General features: G+C 42.6%; 1 protein-coding gene across 1 annotated transcript in view; it reads left to right on the forward strand.

The window, feature by feature from the left end:
* The window catches only part of MAP2 (microtubule associated protein 2), a 233,973-nt gene that overhangs the window by 94,590 nt on the left and 124,799 nt on the right, over window positions 1-14,584 (forward strand). Inside the window, exon 2 of the mRNA XM_074145841.1 lies at window positions 2,180-2,245. The gene's annotated coding sequence lies outside the window, so the exon portion shown is untranslated. The remainder of the gene's footprint in view (window positions 1-2,179; window positions 2,246-14,584) is intronic.

Here is a 14,584-nt window from a genome sequence, read left to right on the forward strand (position 1 = left end):
GCAGGCACCCCTTCTGATGAGTCACAGGAGGCTTTCTCAGAAGAGGGGTCTAAGAATTGCGCTAGTGCTGCTCCTGCTTTTTTTTTCCATTCCTGCTGGAGGCCTTTTTGCTGCCATGCGGTACCTGCTCCACCATCATCCTTGTCCCATATAGGCTGTCTTTGGGGGCTACCTTCCTCCATTTCCTTGTCCTCCTAACTGCTGTGGTGATTTAGAGAGAGGGGGGAAAATGATCAGGTCAGGACAGATGCTTTTAAGGTACTAGGATTTGTTCGTAGCAATGAGAGTGGAACTTCTGGTTAATGCAAAGTTTGAATGTGTGAAAAGTCGTCTTGTCGTGGTTGTGGGAGAAGGCAGGAGAGAATTGATTCCCTTTGCAGACCTCTACCTGCAATGTTTTGGGAGAGAAGCCCTGGAAATCCACGGGAGATTTGTTACTCCTTCCTGAAAGCCTCTTGTCCCCCTCAAAGATAAAAGGGGTTTGTTGGACCTCTCCCAAAATTTGTGGCAGGGAGACGTTTCCTTCTTCTGTTGACATCCTTCCTTCTCAAGGGCTCTGCAGTCATGGGGACTGAGAAGCACCACCTTGATGTTGGGAAGTGGATCTGGTTGGCTTGCGTGTCCTGACTGCAGGGACATTTACGCTTGTCTTCAGCTCTTAAGAGTGTGGTTGGGTTCATTGGTTTCTCTTGACTGCTCCTTTGCTACTTATGCTCTTTTGTTACAAACGTACAAAGCTCAAGAAGAAACCAGTTCATCTTTCAACTTTCTCTCTCTCAAAAAATGCCCTCATACTGCTCTAACTCTTCTCTGCAGCCCCTCCCCAGTCATACCATGTCACCTCCCAAAACACTGGTTGGTTTCCCAATTCACAGGTCCGTTGTCCCACTCAGATTAATGTTGCCCCGGAGAAAGCCCTGTAACAGGGAGGCGAGATCAGGGCAGGCATGATGGCTGAGTAGCGGCAGTAAAACTGGTCCCCTCACAGCGACTCGTTTGCTAGCTGAACCATGCGGTGAGCCCTCTGTTGTATTAGTCCTGAAGGGTCCCTGCTCATCCCTACAGTCTTGCAGCACTTCTGTGTTTTCCCTGGTTTTATTTCCCGTTGGTGTGAATAAGCAAATGCAAGGCTCAAATAACAGCATAGATGAGCCGGTTCCAACACGTGAATATAAGTGCTAGATAGAAAAATAAAGGGGGAGAGCGAATCCCCCTCCTAATCTGTAATGCAGAAAATGCTAAATCCCCCAAGACCTCCTTTTCAGCATGTACCGTTCGTAAAACCTGTTTAGGATTTGGATTGGCATCGCAGTGGAAACCGGGTGCACTGCTGCCTGTGTGCAGTGCGTGCCTGTGTGTGTCTGGCAGCAGTACAAAAGAAACCAGTTGATTATATTCATAGGATTAAAGGCCCGATTCCTGGGGACACACTTGGTTGGATGCAATTAAAATGCCTGTCAGGCATTTGATACCAGCAACCCCATGACAAACTGCTTCAGCAGCGGCGAGGTGCAGCATCCTATTGTAAGTGGATGATGGCGGAGCCTGCTGGTTTGTCATCATTCTCGAAATTTCTGTGGCCAGTGAACTCCCTCTTCCTCTCCCACTCACCCTTTTTTCCTTTTCACCACTGCGGGGACTTCTTCTAATTTGCAGTTTTCCTTTTCCTGACGTACACATGGTAGATACAAGCTGGTGGCTTGCAGACTGCGTCTGTCTGGAGATAGGCAGCGAGCCGATGGATAACAACACTCCAGCAGAATGATTATGCAGCAGTTATTTAAGGATAGGCTTTTGTGGTATGGCAGCATATGAGCTGGTAATGATTTTCTTTTAAAAATGTCAGCTTTGTTTGCTTGTTGAGGATTTGAAAGAGTTATACCTTTATGCTGTAGCTTTTGGGATTTAGTCTGCTGTAGATTCAATTCCATAGCGGTGCACGCTGCATGTGAAATGTATAGGTAATAAACTTCGGTGGTTTTGTTTATAAATGTATTTGATGCATACATAGTATATATTATATGCACACACATCTTCATACACATATTTGTATGGATATGTTTATGCATCTATCTCTTTGTATAACAGAAAAAAAACTTTTTTCATAGCTGAAAACTGCTTTTCAGCAAAAATTAAGTATTTTCAGTTTTTTTTCTCCACCTTTGTTTTATGCTAACAGATTCTCCAGTATATAGTCTTGGACGTGACGCACTGATTGGAATCTGCTTGTTCACAGATTGAAAAGGTAGGACACCTCTGTTTTTGAATGTGATTTTGAGAATGTGGGAATGAATGTGGTACAGGGTGTGGGCTGTTCTTTGTTTTTTTGGTATTTGTTTATTTATTTATCTATTTAAACAATAGCTGTTATTTGTCATTTTGTCAAATGATGTTTTGTTGCAGCTTTGCACAGATTTTCAAATTGTTCTGGCAGGCACTGTAAAGTTATTTTTTGAAGTGTATGCATATGCTCTACCTATTTAATTAGTTCTTTCAGCTGCAGCTATCAAAGGGTGAGATACAAACGTGAGTGCTTGTCCTTTGTCTTAGGTTAGTATAGCAATGGTGCAAAACTGCCTCCAGTCATATCAGATGCAGAGTCGTTTTAATATTGATTTTAGTATCAGCAAGAACAGGGTTAATCTCACTGGCTTGCTCAGAGCAGGTACAATCTATCACAGCGCTCAGTAGAAAGCATAGTGGTGGCTTCATACTGTATTGCTTTCATAGAGGAGGGAAACTTATTTTAACCTGTTCACTGCTGCCAAAAACTGCATGTGTCTCAACTTGGGGTTTTTATGCACAGTGTTTCAGTAGCCTGGCAGGGTGGGGCAGTGCTGGAAGAGAGTCTGTCTGATGCTTTTTTGACATATTACTGGCACTTCAGAAATTACTCTTACATTTCAAAAAGACATTAATAGACTGGGTTTTTTTTGATAGTGACATTACTAGTTCCCAAGAAAAGTATTTTATTATCCTCTTCCCTCTAATACCTTTTGGCTTTGGTTGCTTTAACCCCTTGATGCTTCAAAGGAAACAGCGAGATAAAACTCCGCAAAATAAAAAATATTAAGTGACTTTGTATTGAACTTTCAGATGTGTCAAGTGGTTAAGGCATACAGATCTCATTGATTTGCAGTGGAGGCTGTGCCCTTAGGAATAAAAGAAATCTAGGCGGGATTGAAAATCTGCTTCCTGCACTGTGATGGAGAGAGGGAAAGGTATATCCATCTCACATTAACTTCTCAGGTGCCAGATATCACCCAATACCTTCCAAACCAGACTTTGTCATGTGTCGGTCTCCCCAGGTGTGCTACAGCTGATCATACTTCTTAGCTCTGCTTTTAGACCTGAAGAATATGTGTGTTTGTAGGGCAACAGTCAAAATCTGCCTATCTCTCTACTCTGAAGTTTCAGGGTGTCTTTTGAAAACTGGAGTAAAAAAGGTGAGAAATTCTTCAGGAAAGGCAGTTATGTTTTCATTCTGGGTAAACCCAGGAGTAATGATAACTCTGTGAGAAAGCCTGGTCTCCTGAAATGGCCATTCTGCATCTCCAGACAGGCAGGAACCCCAAGCCAGAACATTAGTGTTAGGAAGGATGTGGGCCACTGCAGCAATGCATCCCTCTGAAGTGTGATGAATAATCAGTTTCATTGCAATAAATTGCGAGGGCTGATCGATAGATGCTCCTTCTGGGGGGAAAGCATTAGTGAATTTTCCAGGATACTCTCTCTCCTGTTTTTCTTACAAACTATTCTGTTCCTTGTCTTCCTGTTTTGCATATCTTTCTGTTCCCTTGGCCCTTTTATATTTTCTGTCTTGGGCGGAAGGCTTCTTACCTATCAGATATTCCTGGCTAAATAAAATTCTTCAAAGGAATACTTTAGTTGTTAGTTTTACTTAGTTGCTTTTAATACTGTTTCCTCCTAGTATCGGTTATCACTAGACTCCTTGAAATAGAAAAACATGAAGTAAATAGTGTATAAAATGCTTTAATTCTGGAAAAATACGTTCAGTGCTCTTTTATTTTTTTAAACTATAAGTAATAGAATCACAGAATGATTTGGGTTGGAAGGGAAAGTCCCTTCTCTTCTCTCTACTTTTAATTTCACTTCCATTATCCAAGGGCAACAAGCCAAACTGCAGTCTCATTCTGATTTCATTAATGTTTTGCAAACTCTGTCTCAAGGACTAACGCTGCTTGCTGGGCTTCATGTCAAAATCCAAGGTTTTGCTGCAACATTGGAGAAGGGGAAAGGAAGGATTTCTCACAAACAGAATGATGGCAGTGTTAGCAGACAAGTAGAACTGCCTAATTTTTACAGTATCACTGTAAAAACTCTGATTTGACTCACTGATAATGAGTCAAAATGTTGACAATGTGATCCCCTTGGATGAATGGTTTTCATCTGCTATGGAAATGCCTCTTATCTCCTGTGCACGGCATCTCCTAAAAACAAAGAAATGGTGTCACCTATTTGTTAATAAACCAGAGTTGGTGAGGAGACTTTTTTTTTTTAAGCAAGCAATACATACACATTTCTTATACCTCTGATCTATCAGTTACTTTAACCTCTGCTTTTGATCTGGGTTTTTCAGATCCATGTTACAAATAATTACTTCTGGCTACAAAGAAGAAAATGAGATGTTATGATGGCAAAAATGGAAATTATTTCAAAATGAAGTAGGGGTAAGGGGCACTTACTCTGCAAGGAGAGAATTAATTCTAGATTGACAGAATTTAAAAATCCTGGCGACAGGTAACATAAGATGGCTTGGAATATCAAAAGGAAAGCATTTTGTTAGTTGATGCAAAAAGGCAACAGAAGCCAGAGCATGCAGTGACAATGAGGTGTGTTGGATTACAGTTTGCGGACTCCAGGGCATGAACCCAGAATGACGTGATGTTTGGCACTCGCCTTCATTTAAACAAATGACATGGTGACCAAATGCGCCAAAGGCATTCAGGAGCAATGCGCTGGTGTTGGTTCATCCCCAGAGCTCTTTTCTGGGGAGCAGCATCAGGAACAAGCTTGGGCCCCCATGTCTACCTCTGTCCTGAGTTTGTCATCCATTCTTTAATGCCACTTGTTAGGTGGCCCTCTCTTAGCATGTGCGATGGAAGTAAGGAGGAAGTTTGCTTTACAGCTGTTCTAGGCTGGGGCTCAATATCCTCAGTTTGTTTACTAGGGGTAAGGTTAGATCACCAGTATTAACATTGTCTTGTCCCATGATTACATGAAACAAGTATTTTTTTGAGCATTGGAATTAACGGTGCTGACTTTCCTGTTGATTTGTCTTGTGCTTGATGAAGTATTCTCAGCGAAGATTTTCCTGCTGTTCTACTGATTAGAAATACTGTCTCCTAGGCAAATTTTTCAGTGGCAAATAAGAGTCCTATGTTATGGCTTTCCTTTCAGTTGGGACATTGAGGTGGTTGCTTGTAGGGTCTATCTTTTGTCCATGGATGTCTGTTTTCATGTGACTTGTAGGAAGACAGCTCACTCTGCTTCTGTGCCAAAGCAGATCGAAATTTGTCAATGGACTCAAAAAATATTAGCTAGGGAGAACATAATCCACATAAAACTGGTTTTCTGTGGGTAAGACTGGAGCTAATACATCGTGGTCCTGATGAAAATTTTTTTCCTATGGGTTTACATCTTGTGTCTTTTCCTTCCCTACCATATCTTCCATTACCTTTGTACCAGAGTACCCCAGTTTCTCTGGGGCTCTGTGCTGTCAGCTGGGCAGGACATGGCATGTGCTAGAGCTGCTCTAGGGTGCTGGCTGGCCAACATGTGCCTGTACTGCCTGCCTGGAAGAGCAGAGGCAGCAAGTGATGAGGTTATGTCAGTGCTTTCTTCATTTGAGGGAAGGGAGGATTCATTTCAGCTTTGTTTTCCATTTCTAGGAAGAAAATACATTTCTGTGCTTCACTCTCTGTCAACCTATGTTCACATATTAAGAGTTAGGGACAGTTAGCAGAAGTTTGGTTTAGTAACTTTAGGAAGGACCCTGTATAACCTGTCACGAAAATAATCATCAAAGTGCAGAAATCCAATGGAGAATGAACTGGACCAGGAGCTCAGCCGACATGGTCTCAACTGGAGGAAGAACTCAATAGGTGTAGGCCTGTAGTTCCTGTGAAGGGCTCTAAGCGGCCAAGTACATTTCTGAAAGTTTATGTCCTCCTTCTCTTCCTTATTTTCTTTGTCTGTAAAACAGACAAATGCCACTGTGTTCCTCAGTAGGGATATTCATCAACTTCACAAAGTTATCGAGATCCTTGGTTAGAGGAAGTTGCATATGTATAAGATTTGATCATGAGACTTAGTATGGTGGCTTTTGTCTTGGCTGCAGTAACAAAGGGGGTTGTGGTATTACTGTGGTACCAGTACTAATAAAAAGGTTAGAATACATTTAGTAAAATACTGGATTTCTCCTGCCTTCACCCATCAACTTAACTCTTTCTTCATGTGGAGCTCTTTCTTGTATGGAATTATATGGTGATCACACAGGTCTGCGATGGCTTTTAACGTGATAATGAATAAATGGCAATTAATTCATCTGTCTCATTTTATACAAAAGGTGGCTCTCTCCTGATGGAAACTTGAGCTGGCATACCAAAGCTGGGAAAGCTGGAAAAGACTGTATTGCCAGTAACATGGTAGGAAAAAACCCTCCATAGCAGCAATGCTGCTGACTCATGTATTACAAACCTGGAACATTCTCTGGAAGGCTGGAGGTGCAGATTAACTTCCTTTCCCTGTCCTGGTCAGAGGACAATTCACTGTATTATTTGCCACCAAGTGAAGCCTCTAGATAGTTATGCACTGCTGCATTTTCACGACATTTTATGGAGTGCATTAGCATGGAGCTTGCGAGAAATGATGGGCAATTTATTTTAATACATTAGGTGTCAGTCGGTGCTAAATCACAGAAGCTATTTACATTTGTTTTCTGAGTCATCCTGGTTCTTGCGATAAGGTGTTTTTTCAGTATGTGTGGTTAGTAAATTGGGTTAATCTTTTCTTTTTCTTACTTTATGAGTATATTTGCTCTTAAAAATGCAAATGTATGCCTTAATTGGCTAAAAGAAAATGAGTCACATTTAAGAAAGTGCCTTTCTTTAGCCTTTTCATCATCAAGGGGAAGAGGTTTATGACTGCTACAGACAGGAATAGAGAGCAGTGGGGGAGAGGTCACAGAGCTGTGTATTTAAGCATCAGTATCAAACTCCCAGTATTGTCCAGTTGCCTGTATCTCTGTGGTTCCTAAATCACTTCCATCCACATGCCAAAAGGAACCTGAGAACTGTGCTCCTCAGCATCGTAGCATTTAATACTGAAAAACTTCATCTTATGGTGGAATCCACATCCCTGAGTTTGACTGGGGAGAGAAAGGTGCGTGTGACAGCTCTGGGGACTTAAATGCAGCACATTCTCCCCTTACCTGTTTCAGATGTTTGAGTTGTGGAGACATGGAAACAAATCCACAACACATCTCTGTGAAAAGTTCCTTGACAAATCCCTGCCAGCTTCGTGTACAGGGCAACACAGTCCACTGCATAGGTAGTACAGCAGAGAGGAAATCAGGCTAAACTGGCATTTCATTTCTGCACTGGGGAAAGCACCTAGTTCTGGTCTGTAGGACCACTGTTCACCTACTCAGAATATCCTTATGCTGCAAGCTAGTAGTGTCAGTCAGTGTGCTGTGAGGCCCCACGTGTGCTTCTGGCAGCAGTGCACAGGCTAGTGACTGCTATTCTTTGCAACTGGATTTTACATCCTTCGTGAGTGTTAGGAAGACTTAGTGTTTTATTGCCATTTCTGTGCTGAGAATTGTCAAGATAAGATGGGGAGTTTCACGGGGTTAGAAGCTGCTCTTGGCAGTGTGGATTTTCTAAATTCTCCTGCTATTTTTTTTACATGTTTGAGACATCCTGGAGAAAGGGCAGCAGGAGTGGAAAACATAGGGCTGTAAGGATCTGGAGATGGATCATGTTCTGCCTTTGGACACTCAAGCCCTGCAAACCAGGTTGCCATCTGGGAGGCGGCACTGCTGCACCTTTCTTCCCTTGTATCCAGCCCTGAGCGCACAGGGGAACAATCTCACTGATAGCTCCAACTTGCTTTCATTTCTGTCTGAAAGCAAAGGCATAAAAACCCCGTCTGCAGTCACGGTCCACCTGAAGTCATCTCTGAATGGGGTCAGAGAAGGGACAAACCCAGTGACATTTAATAATTTAGAACAGAACTACCTGCTTTAGGATTTCCGTAGTTGCAGCAGTTTAACTGAAATCTGTTTAAGAGTGGATTTACTTGCATCAATCCAAACCCCTTCTCAGTACTTCTTAATGTGATGGCAGTGGCCTGGCTGATGGATTGGCATTTGGGCCCTCTGTATTGACTTAATGCAGTATAAACTAAGTTTATAATGATTCAAGACGGCAAATATCTCTATTGGTAACTTGATGGTAAATCAGGGCTTAGTTACTGCTGCAGTTTAAGTGTATGCCAGCAAGTCTGTGTTGCTGGGCCTCATCCTGGTGCTACAGCAGGGTCTAATCCCGGCCAGCCGCAGAGGTGATCAGCTGTCCAGTGAGGATGGATCCCCTGCCCTGATGACACACTGCTCCGGTGACTTCCCCCACGAAGTTGAGTGTAGTCTGACAGTTGATCTTGTCGCTTTCTAAAGTTTTTAGGAAATCTGAAACATGCTTGCCTTATTTTTAAGTGAAACAAACTGCAGTTGAATATGCTGTGCAGTGAGCTCCTCGCTCAGAACACAGGCTCCGCTGGAGCCAGCGTGCAGCTCCTACACTGTATGCTCTGAATCTCTAAAGGACAAGACAACAGTTGAGTAATCTTTTCTTGGGTTTAGCAACATGATGATAAAACTAAAGGAAAATTAGATGCCAAAGAATGAGTCAAGATTGAACTGATTATTTTTTTCAGTCATGATAAGATAGAAGTTAGAGCAACAAATTGGGATGCTCAGTAATGTGCTGAATGCCCTCAGAGAAGATAGAAATCTGAGATATAAAACTCTGTGACACACCACACCACGTAGTGGTGTGGTCCTATATATATATATACCAAAGGGACCTCTGACTCTCTTTGAAACCTGCTGGGATCCACAGAGGTTTGTGCTCTCAGTGCCTGGTGCTGTGGTCTCACTGTACTCAGAGCTGCTGTTGATGTCCTCCTAGGCAGGAGCCTGGTTTCTCCTTGGATGGATGTGCAATGCCTAGGAGAATTGAATTCTGAACTTCCTTGGAAAGTTGCCACAAAGTACTGCTGCAATACAACTAAGCATATTAATAATCATTAAAATAAGAATTGGTGCTATTATTTGTAGCAGTGGTGTTAGGTAATGAAAGATAAGAACAACAGTATTTGCAATGACAGACACGAGACATGGACAGAACTGCTTATTGCAGCAATCTTTCCTGCAAAAATACACAAAATGCCTTACATTTACAAAAATACACAAAATACACAAGTGCTTATTCTTAGGTTCGTTGTATTTAGTGCCTATTAGTAAAAATGTCTTTCAGCGAATGCTCGTGGAAGTAATTATGGAAAGGTAAATTCAAGACTGATGTATACAACTACTAGAAGTAGTTTTACAATTGTGTAACTAGCCAGTGTGTGTAAAAAGTTTAAATACCATTGTGTGCATTACTGTCAAGCAGGAAACTTGAGCACTTCAGGAAGTCATTAATTATAGAACAGAAGGAATGGAAACCATGCTCCATAGTACAAGTAATGCATCCATGTGGCTCATAAACAGTATACAAACCAAGAATAACTCCCTGAAAGAACTCTCAAAAAAATTTTGGGGAGGAAAAAAAAAAAAAAGTTCTCTGTGGCTGAGGCACAGACAAAAGGAGACAAAGAGAGTGTTGTTATGAACTGTTGTGCTTCTCATTGGTCCCCACTCAGTCCCTGCTGTGTGCCTTCAGGGTCGTGTTTGCTAAGGGAGGGATGTATAAGAGTAGGGTAGTCATCACAGGCCCTTTAGTATGATGTGGCTGTATGGCCCTGAGTACAGTGCGAGTGGCTGGGAAGGATTCTTGAGCAAGCACGCTGAATCCTCTTATTTTCAGCGTTCTTGTCCTGTAGCTGTTTCACCCTCAGAGAGATTTTTACAGATCCACCAATGCTTAGGCCCTGTCTTTTTTTTGTGCCGTCATTCCTCATTCATGTATTTCTGCAGGAGACTCAATGTGTTTAATTTTGTTTAGGATATTGAGTGCGGGGAACAACAGCAGAAGGGTGCATTAAGTGTAACAACTCCTGCTTTTGGGAGTTTGTGCTTGGCAGCTGGGCAGCCCAGGTGCAGGTCAAGATCCTGCAGGCAGAAGGCTCTGGGTAGTTGTATTGCTACAGTTTGCACAACAGTTGTGTACGTGGATGCTTTTGGGTACGAGGGTTTGCACTGCCTGAGAGGTACCTCCCGATTCTGCTGTCTCCATGCTGGTGATGTTGTTCTTTGCTGTGTATATAAAGGTCACCACTACTGCTGCCAGGTGTATCATTCCAGGGCTGGGACACCAGCCTTCCTGTGCAGAGAGAAATGAGGCAATTGCGCCTATTGCTAAAGACACTGCAGCACTCCTGACACCAATTTGAGAGCGGTAGCAACAAGACTGTCTGTCTTGTCCTTTTTCCCTTTCTTTTTCTTTTTATTTTTTCATATTTTCCTTTTCCAGTTGTAAGGTGATCTGTGGGGTGGAAATCCCTCCGCGTTCTGCTCATTATGTTTAAACCAGGGCTTGTGGAGGCTCAGAACTGTTGTGATATCCTTTACAGGCAGCTTGGCAGATGATTGTGGTTCTGTTCCAGAGACATCTCAAGTGTTGGAGCCACCTCAGTTACCTTTTTGGATTGCAATTTGATGCCATCACAACTGCACTACAAAATACTTGTTGGCTGTGCAAACGAAAACTTCTTTTTTGCTCTTCATATGTTAAAGGTTAATCTGTGCCCAGCAGGGCAAATATGAGTATTCAGCCATGGTGTCAGCTTTGCAAAAGATTTGTGATTTTCCCCCCTAAAATATCAACCTATAATTAAAAATGAAGAAAAGCAGTGGGACACAGGGAAGGAGGTATAGTCAAAGCATTGCGTTTGTGTCCATGTGTTCACTTGCATTTTGTTAGTGTTTGCATTTATATTTTCCAGAGCTCTCTTTATTACGAAGAACCCTTGTAATAACACTGTCTTGACTCAAAAAATGCCTTTCTGCAGTATCCAAATGGGCAGGAGAATTACCAAAACAAACTCTTCTTCCTAATATCAGTGAAGGAATGCTGGAGTTAGGATTATTTTTATGAGATCTGCTGGAATAAAGTACTATTGACAAACTAATTCCTGGAACTTCTTTCAGTAACCAAATGTGAATTTTGTCGGTGTATATATGTGTGTATAATCATATATAATACAGAAAAGTAGATTTTAAATCTATAATGCTAGGGGAGGAAATGGAGCGTACCTTCACTCACTCATAATTTCACTCAGTTTATAAAATCCCAGTGTTTGGGCCTTTTTTTTTTTTTTTTTTTGCTTTCTACATCTGTCAAAGATGAGACATTTGCTTCTATCTTGTTAGGGAAAAAGATTATTTATGTCTGCTGAAATACTGTTGCTAAAGTAATTGATAAAATAATTTTTAAAAATACTCTTACTGGGCCTAATCCACCATCTATGGAGGTGACGACTTAAAAAGCCTTAGGCCAGGCTTCTAGTGAAGGGTAGTCATAGATGTGAGCATCTCCTTTCCACCTGTACTTCTGTTTGTATGGTTTACTAAATGTAATGAGGGACCTAAACTGCGCATACGCATTCTGCCAAAAAACATGTTATCACCTTTAGTTTCGATTCATGTTACAGTGCTAATAAGCTTCCTTGAAGTTATGCCCCCTTTCTTCTTAAAACAAGGGAAAGAAATAGTTGTATAATAAACTGTGTCATGGGAAAGAAAGTCATATGTTATGACAGAGCTTAAAAAGGCTTTTGAGGATTTACAGCTGTGACTGTTTATGAGAACTGAACCCGGAGCATTTTCATTTCCCAGCAATGCTGCTTGCAGAGATCATCAGAAGACGGATGTATATAAAGATGAAGTAGTGCAGGGTGTCAGTCAGGTGGGAAGCAGGAGCACTCAGCCCCTGCAAGAAGTCATAGCTGCTGGCCGTGCCTGAAATGCTGACTTGCCAGGCTGCAGCTGATAGAGTGCCTTGCAGCAGAAAGACAGCAGCACTCTGTCTCTGTGCAGGTTTGCTGCGGGAAAATTAAGCCAATGGACTGGAGTACTTGCAATATTAAAAGCCCTAGTCTTGTGGTGTCTCAGGGGAAAGGGTCTATCACACTTCACAGAAACTTGTTGAGAGGGTCTGTCTCACCAGCACCCTGATGCCCCCCCCCCGGCTTTTCCACTTGCCTCTGGCTCCTGGTTTCTCAAACTCATCAGCATCTTTTGCTTTGGGTAAAATTCTCCCCATAGCAGAAATTGGCCTTGGATCCTAGGCGCTTGGCTGCTTAGTGGAATTAAGTCTTTCACCAATCCATGTCATTCAAAATTCACTGCAGCCTGCCCGCTCTGGCGACCCCAGCTGATACTACTGGTTTCCTGTTCCTTTTTCCCATGTTTCTGTCACTGATTCTCTCTGTACAGAAAGCCGGCCTGGGGGTGGCCTGCATCTCTGAAGTGAAACGGGCATCACTTGTGCAGCCCTCTGCCATCCATGGCAGCTTATCTCTGCCAAGGCTCAGAAATCTGATGAAGCACTGGGCTTGCCAGGCTGGCTGCTGTGTTTCCGATGCAGTGCTCGTCTGCCTCTCCCAGAGCTGTGCTGCTTTGTCTTGGGGTCCAGAGCACATGTTTGCAAGGCACAGAGGGTGTAGCTTATCACTGCTGTGCAGGAGCATCTGTCGCAGGCTTTGCCTATTTTATGTTTGACGGAGAGAATGGGCAAATTTGTAAATGAGAGTGTGGAAGGAAAAACCGTGACCTCTGCACCTGTTTCAGGTTAGAGGGCTCCATGCAATGAGAGCTGGTCTTTGAATCGGCACATGTCTGAGGCTGGGGTGGGTGTAGGAAGACTACTTATCTGTTTAAGTAGACTTGATGGCTATTGTGTGGCTGCCATCTGTCCTCTTTCACACAAATAACTTTGCTTTATTATTATCTTTAACCATATCTTACTAGGTCTCTAAACTGCTGGTCAGTCTGCATTCATTGTTGGATAAAGGAGCTGCCACTTTTCTTAACAGAAAATAATCATACTAAAGTAGTGGAAAATGAGCCTTCCCCCCCTCCTTTTTTTGGCGTGAGTGCCTCTCTGCACAAGAAACGTGATTGATAGGAGGGGCCTTACTGCAGCATTTATCATCCTGATTAATCACTGCACTTTAATAGGGCACTTTGCTTTAAGCAGAAAACAGTAGCCATATAAACAATAGCTGGAGCATTAAGCATTGAAAGCCAAAATGCATTTTATGAATTAATATATTAGGAGGGAAATAATTGTAAGGTTTGAAGAAGAACAAGTGTTAGAAGTGTTAGAACTAGTGCTAGCTAGAGTTGAGAGGTTTGAATGAGTTTTAAAGTGGGCAAACAGTAATAGGAATATAATGGCAAATGTGTCACATATTGTAGACGCTGTTCATTGTGCCAGTTCATATCCAAGTCAGTCTGCTTACCTGCTGTCAGGAGACAGTGCTGTTGCATAAGCCAGTGGCTGGTTCTGCTGTCTGCGTGGCAGTGTTGAGTGAACTGAAGGTCTTTGCATCTCTGGACCAAGTCCAAAGTCAGTTACGTACAGCAGCTGTGGAAGGTTTGCAGCACTGTACGCGAGTGGGAATAGGAGTCAGTCTACAGTTCATGTTTTATTGACCTATTTTATGCAGGTCTTCTCAACATCAGCAATAAAGACTTTCGAAGGGCTACAAACACTCAAGTGCCCAAGTGAAATTCTTCCCTTTGACAAGCTTCCCAAGTCACGAGAATTTTAATAAGTGCAAGAAAGCAGGAATATTCTGGAAGATTTACTAAGGTCTTTGTCATCCCAACAGAGGTTAAGCCCGTGCAAGTTCAGAGCCCCCTGCTGCTGTTGGAGGCATCTTCCCACTGTTGTGCTCCTGAGAGCTGCAGGGTAGCCCCGTGGTTTTGCAGAGACCACAGATTATTGAGTTGTCCTTGGGCACTTAACATAGCCTGTTGCTTGTCAGTGCACGTCTGTGAACTGAAAATTAAATGGTGTCTTAGCTCACTGTATACCAAAATCCTGTACATCTTTCTGTGCTGACAGGCTTATGGGAAGGGGTAAGCCCTCCAGTATGTGAAATGTTGTCAACGCTCTCAGGACCTTGCTTCCTTCACTGGAGGTGGTTGGTGCATGAGCAGGTCAATAAACAATTGAATTTTGAGGTCTTTGTTGGTCTCTTGCCATTTTCCAGTTAGTGACACATAGATACCCATTGAGCTTCCACGAAAGGTTTGAGGTGCCCCAGTAAGCACTGCATAAATCCATTCTTAATATATCCTAAAGGAGATGTTGTTATGGAGTGGTGTGTC

The sequence above is a fragment of the Numenius arquata genome, chromosome 3, assembly GCF_964106895.1.
Source record: "Numenius arquata chromosome 3, bNumArq3.hap1.1, whole genome shotgun sequence".
In the NCBI taxonomy this organism is placed as follows: Eukaryota; Metazoa; Chordata; class Aves; order Charadriiformes; family Scolopacidae; genus Numenius; species Numenius arquata.